The sequence below is a fragment of the Benincasa hispida genome, chromosome 1, assembly GCF_009727055.1.
Source record: "Benincasa hispida cultivar B227 chromosome 1, ASM972705v1, whole genome shotgun sequence".
NCBI lineage: Eukaryota > Viridiplantae > Streptophyta > Magnoliopsida > Cucurbitales > Cucurbitaceae > Benincasa > Benincasa hispida.
Window position 1 is genome coordinate 49,271,521 of NC_052349.1, and position 25,906 is coordinate 49,297,426.

The window sequence follows — 25,906 nt, forward strand, 5'->3', positions numbered from 1 at the left end:
CTGTGGAAACAATGACCACGTTGGCTGTTTAGATGGCTGCGGTGACCTCGATCCTTCAATCGATGGCAATCAATGAAGGAGCCATCTCCCAACAATCAGTGCAACTCGCTACATCGGCTCAAGTGGCCGCAATAAGTTGTGTTAATTGTGAAGGGGCTCATGTAACAGAAATGTGTCCATCGAATCTCTAGCAAGTATGCGCCATCCAAAATAACCCCTTCAGTAACACCTTCAATCCTTTCTGGAGGAGCCATCCTAACTTCGGGTGGGGAGGCAATCCTAACTATGGGTGGCCAATTAACCATCAGAGTGGCAGTCGAGGAAATCCCCCTTTTCACCATAACTCGAACTAGGGGCAACCAAGGAAATCGCATAACCAGCAACCCTTATCATTAAACACCTCTGGAAGCTCATTGGAGGTCCTGCTGAAACAATATATGGACAAAAATGATGCAGTAATGCAGGCCTTCAATCTGAAACTTGGAGATCCAATTGGGCTAGCTGGCATCTAAGCTGAGAAATAGAGCACCAGGAACGTTGCCTAGCAACTCAAAAACCCCGGGATCCAATGGAAAGGAGCAATGTCCCTAGGACATTGGGTAGGCAAGCCGGATCACCTGCCTATGTGGATTGCGCTCATTCAAAGAAACACATCTTCCAGTCCATATCTCACATCTATGTTTAATGCTTTCTTTAAATTCCTGTCTTATTGAATTTCTGAATTTTTTCTTTACTTCTTCATTTAATTCGTATCTTGACTTTATGAATTTAATTCTTCATTTATTTCCTTTGCATTTATTTTTATACTGTCTTTAATTCTTTAAACTTTTCTGTAATTAATGCGTTGGTCCTTAATTAGTGAATGAAATTTATTGCCGCAAGTCTTAGCAACTTGCGTTGATGAAAAAATAATAATAAAGTAAATTAAAGTAAATAAAACAATCAACATCTAGTATGCAAGGCGATGATGGACGTATCTTGAACCAAGCAAGACGCGTTTTGCGTTTATCCAACTCAAATGCGTTGAAACCGAGGGGTGTGTTGCGCACGTATGTGTCCTTTGCCCGTCCTTAGCTAAATGCACTATGTTGAGGTTCCTCGAGAAATGTGTTAGTTAAGGGGTGTGTTGCGGGGGTGTATGCGTTGTTGCCCGTCCTCTGCGAAGATGCATTTGCGTTGGTGAGCACATTGCATTAATCCTTATCTTGCATCCATTTGAATAAAATATTAAAGAAAATTATTTTTGCATTTGAGGAGTCCAATCGTTTCGTATCCCAAAGCAATGATGATTATCCAGACGAAAGGATGTTTTTCTGAAATTTCATAAATGAGGGAAGTTCAACTGATGGGCCTTTTGAGCTTCTCGAAGCTTGTCGCCGAAAAAAAATCGCGTTGGACCCACTGTGGCCCAAACTATAAATAGGATCCCTTCCCCATCTGTGAGATTTTTACCTCATTTGCACTATGAAAAACCCTAGCGCCAGCATACAGAGCTTTCTTCTTCCCCAGCATCCCAACGATTTTCCAATTCTACCGAGCTTATCATATGGCTGACCAAGCTTCCAACCAATCTGCCTCACCATCAACGCCTTCATCTGACCAAATCACCATGCGAGAGGCAGCATTCCTCGCTGCTAGTTGCAGGCTTGCTGCCCAACCCCATACCGTCCCGAGAATCGCCGGTAGAAACTAGAGAAACCCATTATCCGTCTGGACTCCTCTATTCAAGAGGGGGCAAAGCACTGAAAGTACCCCTGTTCCAACCCTAGTTGTCTCAACCGAGAGTGGGAAGAAAAGACGCGATGACACTGAGGTGTTTGGCAACATTCTGAGCAATCTGGAGCAAGGAGGTGGACTACCCGAGGTAGGGGTTGTAAACCAACCACTGTCGACGGAGGAGGTGGCGGTGGTGGTAAATGAAGAAGTGGTGGTGGCGGAGACAGTGGTGAATGAAGAAAAAGCAGGAAAAGCCACCTCAACCTTAGAGACTCCTAAGATGACTGCTAAAGCAGAAACCTATGTCGGCCTCTCCTGAGTGGCGGTGGAGGAGGTTGCGGTGGTTAAAGTTGCGATGGATGAGGTTACAGTGGAGACGTAACCGAAAATAGTTAAAGAGGAAAAAGAGAAGAAGAAAAGTAAAGGGAGAAAAGCTGGAGAAATTGAGTCATCTCATCATCGCAAGCGGAAAAAGAATAAAGAGAAGAAGGATGATGATGAATGATGAAGAAAGAAGAAGCAGAGGAAGAAGAAGAGAAGGAAGAAAGAAGAATGCACTGACGTGAAGAAAGGCACCTAAAAAAGGAAGAAAAGAAGCAGACGGCTGCAAGCCGAAAAATGATGGAGAATCAACCCTCTGTAAAGGAGGACAGGGGAAATAGCGCAATTAATAGAATCGACGCAACCTGAAACAACGAAAAGGGTTAGGGCGGAGGAAGGCGAAAAAGGAGAAGATACCCCCCTGATGCGGCGTCGCAGGGAGAATGCGCAACAAGGGTCTACTGTTGACCCTTTAATTTTGTTCATCGCATTAGAAGAATATGAAAGAAGGAGAAAAGAAGAGGAGAAGAAACAGGAGAAAATGGAGCGCGCAAAGCTCATCATGGCAGAAGGAAATCGTAGAAGAAGACTGCAAGATGAGGAAATGTGCAGTAATAATGAGCTCACAAGGCTCGAAGGGATAAGAAGGCGCGAGGAGGAACAGCGTCTGTTGCTGGCCTCCGAGCAGTTTGTAGAAGAGTTCGTGTAAGACCCTAACACTAAATCTAAGGTGGAAGGTTATTCGGAGAAGGAAAATCCTAAATAATAAAGATATTGGGCAATGGTGAAAGCATTAGTACTAAATTATAGCAAAAGGTGGCAAATGGGCCAACGCATATGGGGGGCTTAAGCACATTGAACGCAAGCGTGCGTGGGAGGCTAGAAGCAAGAAGACTTGGGCAACGGTCATGGGCTTGGATATAACTAACGCAAGGGCATGCAGACATGGGCAAGGCATTCGTTGGAGGCATACGTCAAGCAGGCATGCCAAGTGTACAGCCCATGCGTCGAGCCCAAGCACAAAGCCCATGCGTTGAGCAGGTATGCCAAGCACCCCTGCCTATGCGTCGAACGGCCAGCCTACGCTGCGAGCGCATTGTTGAACGACCATGTGTCGAAGAGCCCTGTCGAGCATTAATGCATCGAGGTACACCCATGTGGCCAAGCACGCCCATGCAGCCGAGCATGCCTATGTGGTCGAGCAAGTAAGCGATGATCAGAGCCTATACAGCACGCCCATGCGTCGATGGCCAACGCCTATGCCAAGCGCTATGTGTCCATGCCAAGCAAGCCGTGCAGACATACCTAGTGAACCATGCGTCGAGGATGAACGGCCACTCTATGCGTTGGTGATGACTGACTCATGCGATGGCTAAGTGGGATTTCGATGGAAGTAAGTTTGCTTGCTATGCGTTGTGGACAAAAGAAAGGTTAATTGGTGGGGAAAAGAATTCTAAGGGGAGATGGAAATATTTATGAAATGCGTTGATAAGCCTAAAAAATTAGATAGATGAACATGTTAAGTATTTAAGTGATTGAGGTGGCAAAAGGAGATTCACACAAAGCTCTAAGCAGGAGGTGAACAAAGGAGATTACATGCAAAAGTGGTCCTATCACCCTAAGCAGGAGGTAGATGAAGGAGGTTGCATGCAAAATGGGAATTTTGGTGGCAAACTAAGGTGAGAACAACTCAAGGCAGTGCTGGAATAGGCTAAGTGTTGGCAACTTTAAAAAGGGACAAATGAGAGTTGAGTTGTCACAAAGGGGTGAGTTTGGGATGGCTATAAATAGAGGGATTGGGCGAAAAGAATTTATTCATGCCATCACCAAAATCTCTGTGTTGAGAGCTTATTTAGAGTGTTACGCTTGAGTATTTAGGCTGCCAAGTTAATTGGGGTCCGAAGGAGCTAAGGTTGCATTGGTGAAACATTAGAGCAAGCCTAGACGCACAGCCAGTCAACGCATCCAGCACACAGCGCGCACGGTCTTGCGCCTTGCAGCGCTGCATCCATCCATCAGCGTGCCTCGCACGAACGCATCATGCACGCCAGCCCAATGCAGCAGCCACCGTGCAACGCATCACGCACGCCCAATGCAGTAACCCACTGTGCGACACAACACGCCACCCTGCACACGGTCGAATGCCCAGCTGCCTGCCATAGTCCAAATAACCTCTAAAGGGGCTGATTTTTGGATTTTAGCTAAGTTTGGGAGTGGGGTAAGCTGGTACTTTTATTATATAATGGTATTTTGGCTATTTTAGCATTTATTGATATAAAAAGTGTTAATTGAGGAATTTTCATTGATATGGAGGACCTCTCAGAAGGTATTCTCAAAGTGGTTTTAGTAGAAAATCTTGCTTACGGTGAGTGGTTATTTAGTTTTATGCATTGATATGTGAATAAATGCATAGGTAAGTACAAGATGCATGCTTATGATGTTATGTTACTTACCTGAAATTCATAAGTTAGCATGCTTAAAAATGGTACTTGGTGGGAAAAATATAGTCGGCCTCAGTCGATGGGAAATAATAGTCAGTGACGACCGACAGAAAATATAGTCAAGATACCTAGGCATGACTAGCGAGAAAAAATTGTCGATGTACACATTGGCGGGGAAAGTGGGTTATAGGAAAGATTCCATAAAAAGTGTGTACACATTGTTAATATATGCATGATGTGAACATGCCAAGTATAGCATGAGACTGGAGAATAATGATTGACTGAAATTACATATGATCATGCATAAATTATACTGAAATTGTGATTATGTGATTGACTTCCCAAAAATATGTTTTGTAAAGTGATTATTATTTTAAAAGACACCACTCACTGGGCTTATTAGCTCACGTTTTTCCAAATATTTTCTTTTATTCCCCCCTCCCCCAGATTGCAAAGCGGAGCATTCAGAAAGAAGTCTACAACCACCCAAGACACCACTCAGGGCATGGCTCAGATCATTAATAAAAGAATATAGGAAAACTGACCTACATGTATGAAATATAAATAAGTTACTGTAAACAAATATAGTCTAAGTCTTGGAATTAAAATATTGTCTTGGAATGATACTAGTATGTCATCATGCCCTCTTCTAAGTCTTGGGGTTTAAGACGAGGGAGAAGGTGTGACAGTTCGAGATAAAAGAAAGAGAAGATGAAGAGGAAGAGAAAAAGAAGAAGGAAGAAGAGAAAAAGAGATTAGAAGAGGAGAAAGAGAAGAAGTGTGAAGCTAATAGGAGGCACTTGCAAAAGAAGAAGGGTAAAGAACTCACAGAGCGAGAGAAGGAGGAACAATGGAAGGAACGGGAAAGAAAAAAATCCAACAATCCCACCTTGCGTTGGCCAAAGGAAAGGATAAAGTGGTCGCAGAAAGCAGCAAGCCCGCGTTGGCAAAGGCACGTCCATCCAAAAAGAAAGAAAATGACAACTTGTTGATGGAGATGGGCTTTTATCTTGCGGCAACACCACTACCTGACCTCATCATAAGCATGATCGTGGAGCATGGCTGGGACACATTTTGCCAGTGCCTAGCCATTGTTGTTCCAAAGGTAGTGCGTGACTTTTACCATGGATGGCTGCATGACACCAAGGACGTGGTGACCATAAAAGGGGAAGTGGTGCCTTTCAGTGCAAAGGACATCAATGAACTATACCTAATGAAGGATAACCCAGATGCACCGGGCAACAAAATCATTGATGATCCCACGGAGCAACAGTTGGAAGATGCGCTGTGAGTATTAACGCAACCGGGCACGAAGTGGTCAGTTTCTTTAAAAGGCATTAAGACCCTGGTGTCCAAGACTCTGCTTCCGAAGGCAAGGCTTTGGGTTTATCTGGTTAAAAAGCGGTTGATCCCAACTTCCCATGACAAGACCATTTCAAAAGATTGAGTCATGGCCGCATACTGAATTGCGTGCGGCATTCCTATCGATGTGGGCCGGTTGATCGCATGTCAAATTCGAGGCTTTGTGGGGCACATTAGAGGACAATATTTCTTTCCATGGACTGTTTCAAGTCTGTCCCTGTCACTGGGTGTAGGCATTGAGGAGGAACCCATGGAAGAAGTCCATGGCCTCATCAATATCAAAATCTTGAGGTTGCTCCTCAAAGACTCCCCGCATTGCCCAGAGTTACCCTTAAAGAGGCCACAATCGATCTCAATGCGCCGCAAGAACCCAGGCCAAAGAGACAATGTAGAGAGGATAAGGGAAAATGGAAAATCCAAGAAGAAACAACGCATGATCCACAAACTTTGGGCCCTTTACCCTTGGTAATTCGCCATCCAAGCCCTTTGAGCCCACCCGCACAACCTTCTTCTCCACTCCATGAGCATTTTACCAACATTCTCCTCACTCCAAATTCTCCAACCGCATACCCACCAATTTACTCACCTGCAGCTTCATCACCACAACCTTCCATTCCACCGCCACATATTGATGACCCACATGATTTGGGTGAAGGCACCTCTGCCCAACCCTAAAACGATGCTGGCGAGACATCGCAGGCACAACCTTCCATCCCCTCCTTGGCTGCAGAGTTAGCTGAAATGTGGTCCTTCTTCTCCCAACAACAATAACTCTTCGCTCAACAACAAGCCTTCTTCAATCAGAGGTTTGAGGTGGTAATGGAGAAAATCGACGATATACAGCGCAGTGTTACTATGTCAAGGGAGGCGTTGATCAATACTCAGCGCAATATTTATAAAGTCCATTGCCACCAAAGACAGATTGCGGAGCGCAACCATGAATACTTTAATTTTCTCACAGCTTATCTTCATGGTCCCATGATGCCTCCGTATCTCAAGCAGCAATTGAATTTTGAAGAAGCTCCTACAGTACCACCTCAAAATCCTCCTCCAGATCCTCCTACTCCTCCACAATAAGTTTTACATTTTTGCGGCCATTCTATATTTTTATTCAATTCATTAGTTGTCTATGTTAACGAAATTCTTTGATTCTTTGTATACGCAAAAGTTTTTGTATTGCGTTAATTTTTAATTATTTTTATACTTTGTTAATATTCAATACAAATGAGTACATACTCTCTTCTTTTTTCCTGTGCCTTTTTCTTTATCATCCTTTGTCAATATTTACGATGCTCTGATCTTTTACTTTTGCGTTATTCATTGTGCTGCAATGATGTAATATATGTTTATACTTAGAAACATTCCCCATACTTTGTAAATTCTGACCAACACTTAGTTAATTATTAGTTTGGCAGTACTTTATCTTTTATCTTTCAAAGTTTTGCTCAAACCTTCTTTTTCAAAATTTTTATTCTAAGTGTTTGTCTAGTCTATCCAAACAACGCAATGAGAACCTTGTTTATCTTTAAATTTGGGGGTGGGGAAGGTCTGAGTAGAAAAGATCAAGAATATGCGATCTTCAAGAAAATGCGTTCATTTTCATTACCAAAAATAAATAAATAAAATAAATAAATAAATAAAAATTTATGCAAAACTCCAATGTCAGCGCAAGGGAAAACTTCAAAAATGTCCCAACCTGATAAGAGTTTAGTTGTGAAATGAGCCTGATCGTAGTTGGATGTTCGTATGACACCCGTAGGAGCAAGCCAAAACGAAGGTGGGTTTCTAAGAACAACACATTATGAAAAAATAAAAACTAAAAGAGTGTAAGAGACAACTCCTCTGAATATCATGAGTTAAAGTTGAAATTGGCACACAACCGTGATTAGATCCCTTCTACCGGTTCAGCAAGCCTGAGAGGGAAGCTCATCCATCCATTCACTCCATCCACACCGACAAGCAAATCTCCATCCAGATCGTCGCTAAGACATTGGTGCTTATTTGTATTTGTTTTTAACTCTATTTCATCAAGTGTATTCCATCTTCTTAATCTCTTCATTCACAAATCATGTATCAGACGCTAAATAGTCTTATTGAATGTCTCGATCACACTCATTTCCACTTCTCTCTCTATTTCCATTCCTCCATCAATCGATTTCTCCATGAAGTTTTCTTAATACCTTGGTAATTAATATGGATTAAACGAGCAACTTAATCTGTGCTAAAGAGATAAATGCGTTTAGCTTAAGGCATGCTAGATGGCATCTTCACCTGTGAGAGCAGAAGTGAAGATGTCATTCTGATCTGTCGAGAGAAGGTTAGAAGAATGCGTTAACTAAAGCGAGTAGTACTTCCAGAGATGGAAGAACCTTGCGTTCATTACGTTCATCCCTGTTTCACCACAGAGATGTGGAATGTGGCCGATCACTGAGAGGTGTACGCCAAGGGAAAAGCGGAATAGTACTCATATCTTTAACGCAATTAAGGAACTTGCACTGTTTATATTAGTTATCTTTTCTATTTCTACTTCGTACATAAGACTTGTCACCGCACTACACGATCTTCGCATAATTCTTCACAGCCAGACTTGACCTCAGTATCTTGTATCATGAAACTTGTATCTTGTATCATCTTAGCGTAGATTTACTTTATCGCAATTTACTTTAACACAATTTATATTATTATCGCATTTTTACCGCTTTACTTTACTTTATCGCATGTATAATTACTTGTACACAAATTCTTTTATACATTGAAAAACCTCTGGTCTCATATATCACAAGCACAACGCAATAACCTAAAACAACCCCTATGTTTGATCTCAGATCACATCGAGAAACTTGCGGTGAAATTATACTTGGTTTCAACACAAGGGAACTTGTGACAAAGCACAACATACTACAAGAACGTTCGTTAATAGCGCATATCTAGAAAAAGTATCACATATCATCGCATAAAATCTATGTCACAACAAGTTTATGGCATGGGCTTGCATTGCATACACAAAAATCTGAGTGTCATCTATCTGTAACAACTACTTTATCTTTTAATATCATTATCATATTCATCTTCATCTCTTTGATCTCCACCATACATTCATCGACCATTTCTCTCATTATATGTAACTAATCCTCCAAGGTAAGGGGGAAGGATTAAGCGAGTAAGTTAATCCATGTTGAAGAAGTTAGCTAAGTTTAGCTAATGCATTCACAACGGCATCTTCACTTGTGAGAGCAGAAGTGAAGATGTTAATCCGCCTATCGAGAGAGGGTTGGAAGAATGCATTAACTAAAGCAAGAAGTAGTTCCAGAGATGGAAACAACCTTGCATTCATCACGTTCATCCCTGTTTCACCATAGAGATATGGGAATGCGAGTAGTACTTCCAGACATGGAAGCAACCTTGCGTTCATTATGTTAAACTCTGTTTCAGCACAGACATGTGGGAAACGTGGCCGATCACTGAGAGGTGTACGCCAAGAGAAGAGCGAAACAGTATTTATACCTTCAATTCAATTAAGAACTTGCGTTGTTTGTAATACTTATATTTCTCTTTCTAATCTATTCACAAGACTTTTCGTCGCATCCCACGTCTTTGCACAATCTTCACAGCCAGCCTTAATCCTAGTATCTTGCACATAAAGCCTGTATCTTGTAACATCTAGCTTAGGTTTATTGTATTTTTATGTTTTATCGAATTTTTATCGATTTCCTTTATTTTACTGTAATTTACATACTGTACACACTTTTATCAAGAATTAAAAAACCCAGTCGCATATACCATGAACATACCACAATAACTGGCACCATTTCCCCGTGTTCGACCTTGGATCATACCGAGAAACTTGCGGTGGAATTACACTTGGTTCCATCGTAAGGAAACTTGTGACAACGCAAGGCATACTACTTGAGCATCTCTAATTAACGCATAAATAGTAGTAGTATCGCATCATCATGAGCATTGAAAATCATACATACAAATCATGCGTTACAATTTTATGGCGTCATTGCCGAGGATCTGGTCAACGGTTTATTGTTTGAGTTGTTTTTGGTATTTTTTAGGAAAGATCTCTTTTTACTGATTGTTCAACGCGGAGAGCAGTCTGACGACTTAGGAGTACTGGGGGTGCTCTAGTAACTCTAAGTGGACCCAGAGATTAAGTATATTCTTCACACAGAGTTCATCAGGGTTGAATTAACTAGTAAAGAAGTATGGCTGAAGAGAATATGGCTCCTGCTGGAAACCTGAGGGGAGATTTGCCAGTGTAAGATCCTGTTTTTCTTGCTGCTAATCAGAACATCCCTATGAGGGAGTATCTAGCACCAGATCTATACAATTTTTCACTAGGAATTTCAAAACCAGTAGTTGAGGGGAATGCAAGCTTCGAGATAAAATCGATCATGCTGCAAATGATTTAGAATGTGGGACAATTCGGAGGATTATAGGGAGAAGACCCACACGCACATTTGAAAAAGTTCGCAGACATATGTAGTGCATTCTCTCCGCCTGGTGTAACTCAAAAAAATCTTAAACTGTATCTATTCCCATACACATTGCGGGATGAAGCAAAGAGGTGGGCTCAAGCATTAGAGCCGAGCGAAATTCATGAATGGGGACAGTTGGTTGGTTGGTTCATGAATAGATTCTTCCCTCCATCTGTCAACGTAAGGAGGCAAAGAGAAGTGTCTTGATTTTGGCAGTTAGTAAAGAACTGTCAGCATATTGGGATTCCTGATAGTATCTTGATGGAAACCTTTTACAATGGCTTAGACCCATCAACACAAGCAATTTTTGACTCATCTGCAGAGAAAGGATTAATGAATAAGTCATATATTGAAGAAAAGTGAATCCTGGATCGTATATCACGACATTCTGACGAATGGATTGATAATGGGCTTGAGGTAAGATGTCTAGAATAAGAAAGAGTAGAGAGGGCTGATGTGCCAACAGACACAATGAGTGCATTGATCGAGAAAATGACCACGATGACATCGCTCCTCCAGACAGTGGCTAATCAACAGAAAACTCTCTCCTAGGGAGCAGCGCAAGTTAACGCAGTGACTCATATGACCGCTATGGATTGCACTCAATGGGGAGAAGTACATCTAGCAGACGTCTGCCCATGGGATCAATAACCCGTATATGCTATTTATGATGAATCATGGGGCAACAACCACAACCATGATTGGGGGAATTACCCAATTTTCGGTTGGGATGAGAATCTCTGTCACGAAGACCATAGTTTCTATCAATTTAGTTATCAAAAGGATCGAGGCAACCCTATGATCTTCACTACCCCAGACTATAGTCCAAGTGATTTTCAGGGTACATAGCCATGCGACCAACTGTTTGCATATAATACCTCTTGCAGTACCTTTTCTTTGGAAACGTCACTGAAGCATTTCATTGAACAGAGCGAGGCAATGAGACAGTCGCAAGCTGACTCTCTCAACGAATTAGAAGACCAAATAGATCAAATTGCAAGAGAATTAAAGAAGAAAACGCCTGGTACATCACAAGGAAGTTCAGGAATATTGGGGCCAAAAGGTAAAGAACAATGTCATGCTGTGACATTACGGAGCGGATAAACAACAGCCCCAATTGCGCCGAAGGTACCAAATGTGCATCAGTACCACCTGAGTTAACTATTGATGATGACCAAGTACAAAATAAACGAAAGCAACCCCAATTCAGAAACAAGATTATTTACAAAAGATGAAGCTTCTCAAGACTTAAATTCTCAATCAACGCAACCTCCAACTAACAACGCACAGCAAGCACAAGACCTCACTAAGCAGTAAAGTGAGCAGGAAACACGTCGGGATCCTCCACCTTTCCCGTCTAGGCTGAAAAAAGAAAGACGATAGTAAGCAATTTCAGAGGTTCCTGGACGTTCTTCGACAGCTGCATATTAATATTCCTTAATAGAAGCATTAGAGCAGATGTCGAGCTATGTGAAATTCCTCAAGACATTCTAGCCAACAAGAGAAAGATTGGAGAAAATGAAACAGTTGCACTAACATACGAGTGTAGCACTTTGATACAAAATAATCTCCCTGCTAAAATGAAGGATCCTGGGACTTTTACATTACCCTGCACCATAGGAGGGAAGATGGTTGGGAACATATTGTACAATTTAGGGGCGAGCATAAATTTGATGCCCTTGTCAATCTTTAAGAAGCTAGACATCGATGAAGCCAGACCAACCACGATTACATTACAGTTAGTCAATAGATAAATAAAGCTTCCAGAGGGCAAGATAGAGGATGTTCTCGTGCAAGTAGACAAGTTTATCTTCCCCGCAGATTTTGTTATATTAGACTATGAGGCAGATAGAGAAATCCCTATCATCTTGGGATGCCCATTTCTTGCCACAGGGCGAGCATTGATCGATGCTAAAGAAAGGAGAATTGACCATCCGGGTTGATGATCAAGAGGTAAAGTTCAACGTACTCAATGCGTTGAAATATCCAGGAGATATAGAAAACTGTCAATACATCGAGGAACTGCAAGGAGAACAACTGCACGAACCCCTGAAAGAAATGGAGGAGAAAGATTTTGAAGACGGCGGATTAGTAGAGGAAGATTGCGCCACTATTCATGCTGAATCTAATTTCGAACCACTCAAGTTATCTGAACAGACTCGCAGTGTATTAAGCCATCATTAGAAGAGCCTCCTATGTTAGAGTTAAAGCCATTGCCAGTACATTTAAAGTATGCTTACTTAGGAAGTAATGACACGTTACCTGTTATCATCTCTGAATCACTAAGTAAAGAGAAAGAAAATGCTCTCATAAGAATCCTGAGAAACAATGCAAAAGACTTAGGATGAACCTTGGCAGATATTCGAGGAATCAGCCCCTCGTATTGCATGCACAAAATTCGTCTGGAGGAAGGAAAGAATGGATCAGTTGAAAGGCAGTGTCGCTTAAACCCTGCCATGAAGGAGGTTGTAAAGAAAGAAATAGTGAAGTGGCTGGATGCCGGTGTCATCTACCCAATATCCAATAGCAGCTAGGTAAGCCCAGTGCATTGTGTTCCAAAGAAAGGGGGGATGACAATCATCACCAATGACAAGAATGAATTGGTTCCCATAAGGACAACTACGGGATGGAGAATCTGCATAGACTATCGCAAGAAAAATTTGGCCACTAAAAAGGACCACTTTCCACTCCCGTTCATTGACCAAATGTTGGACAGACTTGTGGGGAATGAATTTTTCTGCTTTCTTGATGGCTATTCAGGGTATAACCAAATAGTAATTGCGTCGGAGGATTAGGACAAGACAACCTTCATGTGCCCATTTGGTACGTTTGCATTCCGACGTATGCCATTTGGACTCTATAATGCACCAGAAACTTTTCAACAATGCATGATGGAAATATTTTCGGATTACTTGGAGGAGTCAGTCGAAGTTTTCATGGATGATTTCTCAGTTTTCGGTAGAACTATGACTCCTGGTTGACCAACCTTGAAAAAGTCTTGAAGAGATGCGTAGAAACAAATCTTGTGCTGAATTGGGAAAAATGCCACTTCATGGTAGAGGAAGGAATAGTTCTGGGCCACAAAATCTCCAAGGCAGGATTGGAAGTTGATCAAGCAAAAATCGGCGTAATTTCCAAATTACCCTTACCAGTGAATGTAAAGACACTAAGGAGCTTTTTGGGTCATGCGGGATTTTATAGAAGATTTATTCACAATTTCTCTCAGATCGCAAGACCCCTTAGTGCACTTCTCGAAGTTGACCACGAGTATAAGTTTGATGCTGCCTGCACTAAAGCATTTAACACATTAAAAGATGCACTTATCTCCGCTCCAATTTTGGTTGCCCCAGATTGGACTCAACCCATTGCGTTAATGTGTGACGCTAGTGGATATGCTGTGGGCGCAGTTTTGAGTCAACGCTGGGAAAAGGTTTCGCATCCCATTTATTATGCAAGTAAAACTCTAAACAATGCATAGGAGAACTATACGACCATAGAGAAAGAAATGCTTGCAGTGGTATTTGCACTGGAGAAGTTTCAACAATACCTGATCAGAACAAATGTGGTGGTGTATACAAGTCACTCTGTGATTAAGTATCTAATGACGAAGAAGGATGCAAAACCAAGAATGATACGGTTGATGTTGCTCTTGCAAGAGTTTGACCTGGAAATTATAGATAGTGAGGGCACCGAGAACCAAGTCGCAAATCATTTGTCAAGATTAGAAAACGGCGAGGTTCAAGGGACAGAAAAAGATATTGAGGAGAGATTCCCAGCCAACCTTAATCTTAGTATCTTGCATATAAAGCCTGTATCTTGTAACATCTAGCTTAGGTTTATTGTATTTTTATGTTTTATCGCATTTTTACCGCTTTCCTTTATTTTACTGTAATTTACATACTGTACACACTTTTATCAAGAATTAAAAAACCCGGTCGCATATACCATGAACATACCACAATAACTGGCACCACTTTCCCGTGTTCGACCTCGGATCACACCAAGAAACTTGCGGTGGAATTACACTTGGTTCCATCGTAAGGAAACTTGTGACAACGCAAGGCATAATACTTGAGCATCTCTAATTAACGCATAAATAGTAGTAGTATTGCATCATCATGAGCATTGAATATCATACATACAAATCACGCATTACACGCTCTCATAGGCAAGAGTTCACAACTCACTCATGATTCAAATCATGTTACCTATGGTCATCCTGGTGAAATGTAAGTCAATATGTTGAACGATGTTATATAATGAGACTAAACATTCCGTGGTACGCTCTTATACAAACTCCTTTGTATAAAATATCCCCGCTCACATATCTATACATGAATGATTAGGATCATATCATTTGTAACACTTTACAACAATTGTCACACCTACAAAGCGGGCCATACTCGTAGTGTCACCAGGATGAAGTACCCAGTCTTAGCCATCTACTATGGACCATTTAGGTTATCACTTAAACATGATCCATCCGTATGGCTCTGCATACATGTTTAAGTTACTAGATAACCTTGGATGTTAGTTTATTAGATTGTGGATAATGCAAATAAAATATCATATATTTTATTAAATAGACAATGAGTTTGAATAAAAATATCATATATTTTATTAAATAAACAATGAGTTTGTTCAATATATTTACAAACTATAGGACCCTACGAGATTTAGGGCATCAACCGCAACAATCTCCTACTTGACCTAAATCTAGTGGGGTGTACAATATAGTCAAAATACAAAGTACAAAAATAATAAACTAGGGTAAACACATGCCCAGTACAAATCTCTCATTTACCCTAGTCTAGACGTGGCCTGTCCCATAGACACATACTCTGCAGATGACCCTCAAACACCTTAGACATGAGGGCCTTTGTAAACGGATGAGCAACATTGTGCTTCAAAGCTATCTGCATGGCAATCACGTCCCCTCGATGCACAATCTCTCGGATGAGATGATACTTCCATTCTATATGCTTCCTATGCTTGTGACTCCTAGGCTCTTAGGAATTAGCCACAACACCACTATTATCATGATAAAGTGTGATGGACTTTGACATGTCTGGAATAACTTCCAGATCAGTCAAGAATTTTCTGAGCCAAACAACTTCCTTAGAAGCTTTATAAGCCGCTAAATGCTTAGCTTCCATAGTGGAGTCACCAATGCACCCTTGCTTGGTGCTTCTCCATACTACTGCCCCTTCGTTAAGAGTGAACACTAATCCTGATGTAGATTTCCTAGAATTCTTATCAATCTAAAAATCAGAGTCTGAGTATCCCATAAAGATCAAATCTTTAAAACCATATATGAGCATGTAGTCCCTGGTTATCTATAGATACTTGAGGATGTTTTTAACGGCGGTCCAGTGATCTAATCTTGGATTAATTTGATATCTACTGACTATCCCCACTTCATAGCAGATGTCAGGTCTAGTACATAACATCGCATACATTAAGCTGCCCACAGCCGATGCATAGGGGATCCGTCTCATCTCCTTAACCTCTTGAGGTGTCTTAGGACACTGTTCTTTAGACAATGTAACTCCATGCTTGAAAGGCAATAAGGCCCTGTTGGAGTTCTGCATCGAATATTTGACAAGCATCTTGTCAATATACGATGCTTGAGATAGAGCTAGCATTTTGTTCTTTCGATCTCTAAAGATCTGAATACCCAGAACAAACTAGCCTCTCCCAAATCTTTCATTTGGAATTAGGTCGCTAACCAGTTCTTATTTTTAGTAAGTAATATCATCTACATATAACACCAGAAAAACTACTGAACTGTTGATGATCTTCTTGTATACACAAGGCTCATCAACGTTTTAATCAAAGCAATAAGATTTGATCGCAGTATCAAACCTTATGTTACAATATCAAGAAGCTTGCTTCAGTCCATAAATGGATTGATTAAGCTTGCAAACCTATTGCTCTTGAACTTGGGTTATGAATCCCTCGGGCTACTCCATGTAAATGGTCTCCTCAAGATTGGCATTCAGAAAAGTAGTCTTGACGTCCATCTGCCAAATCTTATAGTCATAATATGAGACAATGGACAAGAGGATCTGGTAGATTTAAGCATGGCAACAGGTGAGAAAGTCTCATAGTAAACTCCCTCCATCTGGGTATAACCCTTTGCCACTAATCTAGCCTTGAAGGTTTGCACTTTCCCATCAACACCCTGTTTCCTCTTGTATATCCATTACAACCTATAGGTTTAATCCCATCAGGTTGATCTATAAGATCCCATATGGAATTGAAGTACATAGACTCCATTTCGAGATTCATCGCTTTGATCCATTCATCTTTGTCAATATCCTCTATTGCCTTCTTGTAATACAATGGATCCTCATCTTCACCATTAGTTACCATAGGCAACTTTTCTGTTAAACCCATATATCAAATAGGTGGTTCACAACCCTCCCACTACATCGAGGTTCCCTCAAAACTTGAGGTGGATTTGACCTACTAGATGATCCTACTTCAACAACTCTTGTTGAGGTACTAGGTTCTTCAACAACTCTTGTTGAAGATTCAGTAATTTCTTTGGAAATTTCATTCAACACAATCTTACTTCTGGCTCTATGCTCCCTTATGTGCTATTCTTCAAGAGAAGTAGCATTTATCGATACAAACACTTTGTTTTCTTTAGGATCAAAGAAGTAACCACCTCTCTTTCCTTTGGGGTAGCCTACAAAAAGGCACAATCTTGAATGGGGTTTCAATTTCTTAGGATTAGCCTCAAGAAAATGTGCTGGACAACCCCAGATTTTGAACTGATGTAAACTAGCTTTATGACCATTCCATAACTCTAAAGATGTTCTAGCAACACTCTTGGATGGAACACAGTTCAAGATGTACGCTGCAGTCTCTATTGCATAACCCCAAGTCAAGAAAGGAAGCGTAACTCATCATAAACCGAACCATGTTCAACAGAGTTTGATTTCTCCTTTTTGATACACCATTTTGCTGAGGTGTACTAGGTGCTGAGAGTTGGGATACTATTCCATGTTCTATTAAATAATTTAGAAATGTTAAATCCATAAACTCTCCACTTCAATCAAATCGAAATATTTTAATCGTTCTGTTTAATGTATTTTCAACTTCAGCCTTGAATTCTTTGAACTATTCAAAAGATTTAGACTTATGTTGCATTAAATAAACGTACTCATATCTTGAATAATAATCAGTAAAGGTGATGAAGTATTCATAACCTCCCCTAGCTTTTACATTCATCAGACCACAGAGGTCTGAATGTACTAGCTCTAAAGGTTCTTTGGCTCTGTGACCCATTCCAGTAAAAGGTCTTAGTCATCTTGCCTTCAAGGCATGACTCATACACAGGTAAAGAATGTTCTTCTAACTCGCTTAGAATTCCATTTTTCACCAACCTCTTAATCCTATTGAGATTGATGTGTCCTAGTCTTAGGTGCCAAAGTTGGGCATTTTCTTTAGGACAAATTTTAAGTCTTTTATGTTGAGTTACTGCAATCTTAAACATTTATGTGTTATGGAGAGCGTTAGTTTCTCACGATCTTAGCTAATAAAGATTATTTTCCAGTTTTGTAGAACAAACATCAACATCATTCTTAGAAATAAACACTTTATTAAAAGGAAAGTTGATATTGTATAAATGTTGCACCATTCTTAGAAGATGAAGCAACATTTGCTTCACCCTTCTGTTCCTTAACTCTCATCAACGATTGAAAGTTCTATAGCTATCACACCCCCTCCCAAGCCTTAGTCCGCAAGACGAGGAAGGGAGCGTGAGGGTAACTAATAGCATCCTAAAACAATACTCATGTTCAATATTTCCCCTCATATTTATTACAAATTTTAATAAGTTAACATTATTCCCTCTATCCCTCTATACACATAAGTAGATTTTCTCTCTATACTTTGTTACATGGTCTGAGCTGTGCCCTGAGAGTTTACCAAATCCTGAAATGGTGGTGGTGGGTGGTGGACTCCTCTTTGAACGCTCCGCTTTGCTACCTAGGGGGGAGATATAGAAAACATTTTGAAAAAACATGAGTTAATAAGCCCAGTGAGTGGTATATTTTCTTTATAAACCGAAACCTTGGCTTATCAAAAATAAACTTTTGGGGAAAATAGCATGCAATCAACAACACAATTAATACCATTTCAAATTCATTTCCTCAGCCAAGCCACTGAATCATTTCCGTTAACGGTCAACTACTGTCAACACACAAACACAACAACAATTTTATGGAAACTTTCCCTATACCCCATTTTCCGCCAATGTGCACATCGACCATTTTTTTCCCGCTAGATATGCTTAGGTAACTTGGCCATATTTTCCTGCCAGTCGTCACCGGCTATCATTTCCCGCCAATCGAAGCCGACCATATTTCGCCGCCAAGTACCCTTTTCAAGCATACTAACCATATCCCCGGGTATAATTCTAGTTTCCATCACAATATAACATGCAATATCACGGCAATCACAACAGAAATCATGCATCCCTACTCATGCACATTTGACATTACCCTCTACGTACAAGGCTCATATATACATATACATACATAAATCAAAACAACACATAGTAACCACTCATCGTCAGCAAATCCTCCTAATGCAATTTACTCGTAAATATCTTCCCTACTCAGACCAAATTGGAATTTGAGCAGCTGAATTTCCTTCCTTTCAGACTAACGGCAGCCTATTCACTAAAAACTCACTCTCTCTATAGGAGTTTTATTACTGGAATATGTTTTGGAATGACTTTAACTTTCAGTCGGAGCCTTCTATTTATAGTTGTTCCCAACTCCTTTCTATGCGACAACTAATCATACAAATGGCTTCTCCTTAAGCTACCCACGCTAACTCGGGCAAACCGAGCTTTGAGTTGTCTAATTCTTAGTTTTCTAACCAAAATTACCTTAATTTGCATGTAATCTTAGCCGTACACTACTTTCTTAAGTCTTTCTGCATGAAATCTCCCTTTGCCACATCAACCGCTTAATTTTCGAATTAATTATCCAAATTATTAATGAACATGTCTAGCCCCTTTAAAATGCATCCATCTGTTCAATCTCGCTCTCTCTATTCTCGTGGCTCTCGCTCTCTCCGACTTTCTCGCTGGTTCTGCTCTTATGGCTCTCGCTCTCTCCCACTTTCTTGCTGGCTTCGCTCTCGTGGCTCTCGCCCTCTCCCACTTTCTCGCTGGCAGATCTCGCTCTCTCCACTCTCGCTCTCTTCTACTTTCTCACTCAAACTCTCACTCTTCTCCAATCTCGCTCTCTCCCATTTTCTCGCTCAAACCAATCTTGCTCTCTCCCATTCTCTCGCTCAAACCAATCTCGCTCTTTCCCATTCTCTCGCTCAAATTAATCTCGCTCTCTCCCATTCTCTCGCTGCCTCCACTCTCGCTGGTGTCGCTTTCTCCCATTTTCTCTTCACTCTCGCTTGGCATCACGTGTAGGACAGTTGTTTGGTCCAACACTTCCATCACCGCATGCCCTTCGTAACACGTAGACAATACTTAAACCATTGTGTTATTCCATACTTAATTCATTTATCTTGTTTTTCTCGCATATAAATTCCTCATAATTTTATTATATTTTTTTTATATCCTATTTTCTCATGCCTTCCAAATTAGGGTTAGGGTATTACATTTACCACCCCCTTAAATAAAATTTCGTCCTCAAAATTTGGACCGACAATATTTTATACCCACATTTTATTGATTGAACGAGTACAATTACATACCTAGCTTTTATTCTAATCCTCTAAGATTTTCTTTTTCCCTTTCTCAGCATCAGGCATATTTTCTTCCCTGGTCTGTGTTATTCCGTATATTTGTCCAATCGTCTTTTTCCCCATTTCATCTCTTCTTCCTCCAACACTGCCTCCTTCCCTTATAGTTGTTGGCTTCATTCCCTAGTTGTTTCTTTGTTGTGTATTTTCGGCTTCCAAATTCATCAACTTGGGACATTCTTGTTTAAAGTGCCCTGGTTTGTTATAATTATAACATGTACGTGTTCGTCCTTAGGTTTGCTCTCAACATCTTCCCCAATGATACCAGTTACAAATTGTGCATCTAGGTTTCTAGTTTACACTTGCCATCGACTCCTTTATCAACTTTTCTTGTTCGGAGTTCGCTCTCATACCTACAATTCCTTTCTTTTTCCATATACTTTTGTTTTCCACCCTGGGGGCAAATTTTTTTATTCTTCCTTCCGCCACCGACTCATTAAGGATTCTTTTTCCAGTCCTACTTCTTCCACCGTTAAACTTCTTTCTACTCGCATTGCAGCATCTATTAGTTTCGAAAACTTTCCCCATTCTGCAGTTGCTGTAACAGGAATTCAAATTTCTTGTTTCGATCTTGTTTCAAACCTTCAACAGCGTTCCTTTTCATCCACTACTATGTTTAAAGCATACTTAGATAATTTCGTATACTTTAGTTCATACTCTATTATAGTCATGCTTCCTTGCATGAGCTGTAGGAATTCATCTTGCTTCATATCCCTGTATGATCGGGGATAAAATTTTTCGAAAAATACTCTTCAAAACTCCTCCCAACATATTTCTCTTGATTTCCTCTCCTATTCTTTAGTAGCTTCCACCAATCTTCTGCCTGTTTTTGCAGTAAGAATGTGGCAAGACTTACCTTACGGTTTTCAGGGCATCTCATCACCTGAAAACATTTTTCTAGTTGGTTCATCCAAGCTTCTACGTCTGCAGGGTCTTTGGTTCCTTCAAAATTTGTGACTCCCAAAGCTTTTAACCATTTTATCCCATATTTCTTTTCGGGATCAGGTTGTATATTTTCTAAGCTTGCTTGAAGTGTTTGGGTGAATTTTTCCACTTGTTCCTCCTCTCTAGATTTTTCCTTTGGATGGCTTCAGGCACTTTCACTCTTGTTTCCGGAAGGTTGCCCTGTTTTACGTTTCCCACTTCTCATCATTTTGTCTACAATCATTCCTATATTAGATTAAATACATGTTACTAACATACAATTTTATTTATAAACAGTGGTTGTATTTACATACTATTTACAGCGGTAAATTTCCTCCAGTGGTCTATGGATTTCTAGATAATCCTAGGTTGTCATAGGTTTGTTGGATTCTTTCATTTCTCCACATACACTTTTCCTGAACATGCCTCAGCTGCTTGCAGAAAATGCATAATTGGTAATTTTCCTTCTTCCTGCAAGTTGTAGGGGGTTTGTTCCTCAAATTCTATCACGATCCTCCGCGGAATATCTTGCTTCCCTGCACGGGCCCATTCCTGATCTGTTGTTAGTTCAGGCAGTACATGACTACTCCCCGAACTTGACCCGCCAGTTAGCTCCCATCAGTATCTCGCTTCTCGCGATCTCCTTTGGAAAGTGTAACAATTTTACGAATGTAGCCTATCTTGCCACAACCGTAGCAATATCTGGTTCCCCTCAAACATACTCCCCCATGTTTCTTTCCACAGCATGGACAACCCATGTCAGATCGGGATACCACGAGATTTGTATTGTTTAAGGTAATACTGTTATTATTTATCCTATCCTCAGAGTTTTCAGGGTTATCCCCTGGGTTAGCATCGCGGGTCCCATCTTGCGTTGTGGAGTCGTTCCCCCACCAATTTCTTCCGCTCAGATCCATTTCCTACAGTAGACATTTTTCAGGTTACTACTTACTAGTCATTTTCCACTTCTCCATTTTTTTTTTCAGGATCTCCTATTTCCATCTATTATTTCTTTTTTCCCCGTAACCTCTTTTCAATTTTATGTCAGGTTTTCCTAATATAGTTTATCATACCCAAGTGTTGACCTATCCTAACTTTTATTACTTGGCTTTTCCTACCTTAGGTAAGCCTTTTCCTGAGACCGTTGTGGCTCTAAACTTATCCCCTTTATTATATTTTTGTCTTATTTTCCTAGATCCCATTTATGCTTAGGCTAGACTCACCTTTCATTTTCAATCCTTCCCCAGGTTTTACGTAAACCTTTGCTCTGATACCAAGTTGTCACACCCCCCTAAGCTTTAGTCCCCAAGACCGGGAAGGGAGCGTGAGGGTAACTAATAGCATCCTAAGACAATACTCATGTTCAATATTTCCCCCCATATTTATTACAAATTTTAATAAGTTTACAGTATTCCCCTTTATCTCTCTATACACATAAGTAGATTTTCTCTCTATTCTTTATTACATGGTCTGAGCTGTGCCCCGAGAGTTTACCAAATCCTGAAATGGTGGTGGTGGGTGGTGGACTCCTCTTTGAACGCTCCGCTTTGCTACCTAGGGGTGGAGGGGGGGGGGATATAAGAAAACATTTGAAAAAACATGAGTTAATAAGCCCAGTGAGTGGTATATTTTCTTATAAACGAAACCTTGGCTTATCAAAAATAAACTTTTGGGGAAAATAGCATGCAATCAACAACACATTAATACCATTTCAAATTCATTTCCTCAGCCAATCCACTGAATCATTTCCTGTTAACGGTCAACTACTGTCAACACAACAACACCAACAATTTTATGGAAACTTTCCCTATACCCCATTTTCCCGCCAATATGCACATCAACCATTTTTTCCCGCTAGTTATGCTTAGGTAACTTGGCAATATTTTCTTGCCAGTCGTCACCGGCTATCATTTCCCGCCAATCGAAGCCGACCATATTTCCCTGCCAAGTACCCTTTTCAAGCATACTAACCATATCCCCGGGTATAATTCTAGTTTTCATCACAATATAACATGCAATATCATGGCAATCACAACAGAAATCATGCATCCCTACTCATGCACATTTGACATTACCCTCTACATACAAGGCTCATATATACATATATATACATAAATCAAAACAGCACATAGTAACCACTCACCGTCAGCAAATCCTCCTAATGCAATTTACTCGTAAATATCTTCTCTACTCAGACGAAATTAGAATTTGAGCAGCACCTCCTTCGAATTTCCTTCCTTCCAAACCAATGGCAACTTATTCACTAAAAACTCACTCTCTCTATAGGATTTTAACTACTGGAATATGTTTTGGAATGACTTTAACTTTCAGCTGAAGCCTCCTATTTATAGCTGTTCCCAGCTCCTTTCTGTGTGACAACTCACCATACAAATGGCTTCTTCTTAAGCTACCCACGCTAACTTGAGCTAACCGAGCTTTGCGTTGTCTAATTCTGAGTTTGCCAACAAAAATTACCTTAATTTGCGCAATCTTAGCCGTACACTACTTTCTTAAGTCTTCCTGCATGAAATCTCCCTTTTTCATATCAACCGCTTAATTTTCAAATTAATTACCCAAATTATTAATGAACACGTCTAGCCCCTTTAAAATGTGTCCGTCTATTCAATCTCGCTCTCTCCCACTTTCTCGCTGGCAGATCTCGCTCTCTCCACTCTCGCTCTCTCCTACTTTCTTGCTTAAACTCTTGCTCTTCTCCAATCTCGCTCTCTCCCATTTTCTCCCTCAAACCAATTTTGCTCTCTCCCATTCTCTCGCTCAAACCAATCTCGCTCTCTCTCATTCTCTCGCTTAAATTAATCTCGCTCTCTCCCATTCTCTCGCTGCCTCCACTCTCGCTGGTGTCACTCTCTCCAATCTCGCTGCTGTCGTTCTCTCTAATCTCGCTGGTGTCGCTCTCTCCCATTTTCTCTTCACTCTCGCTTAGCATCACACGTAGGACAGTTGTTTGGTCCAACGCTTCCATCACCGCATGCCCTTCACAACACGTAGACAATTCTTAAACCATTGCGTTATTCCATACTTAATTCATTTATCTTGGTTTTCCCGCGTCTAAATTCCTCATAATTTTATTATAATTTTTTTTTATATCCTATTTCCTCATGCCTTCCAAATTAGGGTTAGGGTATTACAATAGCTCATTAAGAAGAGTGGTCAGGTTGTAGTCAATCCTATTCAAAACAGCATTGATACAGAAATGTAGGAAACTTTCAAGTAAAGATTCCAAAATGAAGCTAACCTGACTAGCTTCATAGATGCTCAACCCATTCATCTCTGCCACATTGAAGTGGACCATCATATTAAGAACATGTTCTCGAACAGATGCCCCTTCTTGCATACGGGCATTGAGATGTGGTTCAGAGCATCATGTCTGAGCTGTGCAAACAGTTGTCCGAACATTCCCCTCAGGGACTCCATGATCTCACGAGTTGTGAGCATGGGCTCATGCTTCTTGGCCAAGACTTTGTTAAGACTTGCCAAGATATATGCTCGGGCCTTATCGTTTTCTTGTGTCCAATGCTTGTATGCTTCCCAAAGATTTCAAGGAGCATTGAGAGCTGGAACGGGAGGACAATCCTCCATCAGGACAAAACGAAAATCATCGGTGATCAGTATTGTGTTGATTGTGTTTTTCAACCTAGCGTAATTTTCACCCATTAATTTATCTGCGTCAAGCAAATTTAATGTAGCGGTAGCCATAATAAAATAATTGTTGAAAATGAACAAACTATTTACAATTAGTTTACTTTGCATTAAACCACTTATGACAACCAATCAGATTTTTAGCAAAATAGTCTAGTGTACCCTAAGTTACATCTATTTTGCAATGATGTTTTAGTGAGGTAGGACAACAGTCACCGTAGGGTGATCAAGTATCCCTTCACTGAAATGAGACATTCCCAACCATTAGACAGAAACAACACCTTGTCATTATAACTAACAGTCATCATTTTTCGATCTAGAATCTGTTAACATTCTTAACAATTCTTGTAAGTGTAACCCCTCATTTTAGGTTCTAGAATTCCACCCCAATGAGTCAACCTTAGGGGAAAACCGATTGGGACATGAAACTAAAGCAACCCTATCTATTTCTGGAGATTGAATAAAGCATCATGCAATACTGCCATCCTTTAGGAGGACATCTACGATGCCACAAGGCGATGCATGAAACTTTATTTAATCTATTGTGAGAGACCAAAGGATGTGCTGTCACACATCCCTCTCCCACTTACTATAAACACTCTCTCCATTCACCTTGTTATTGACCTACCCAAATGCCACCCGTAGGGGGACACCCACAGTGCCTCGAGGCCAAGTGTCATTTCACAGTGTAAACTTACAGGAAGAAAACTTAAAGTATCATATACCCAATTTTCCTCCCACTGGGTGTTTTGCCTAGGGTTAATTAACTTAGGAAAAATCCAGCTACTGATTTTATCTATATGTTTGTTTAATTTGCTCAAAAACAACGTTTATCTTTGATAATTAAACAATTTTTATTGAAGTCTCAATAAACTCTTTAATAGACTTTGATCAAACTTGCATGCATGTAACAAATCTATCTAATTCACCTTTCCAGGTAGGTTCCCAGGTAGGGGTGCGACGTTTCCATCAACTTAAGTATCCAGCCTAGCTAGAACCCGCCTTAGCCAAAAGGTCCCTTATAGATACATTTGTTACATATTTAATCTTTTATTCAGAATCAATTTAATCCTATTAAACTGATTAAAATATTAAATTAAGATTTTTAATCTCATTAGAAATGTGATCTTAGGTCTATCTCAATCATATTTTAAAACATTTTTTTAAAAAAAAAATGATTTTAATCTAAGGTTTGCATGCAACTCTTTATTATTG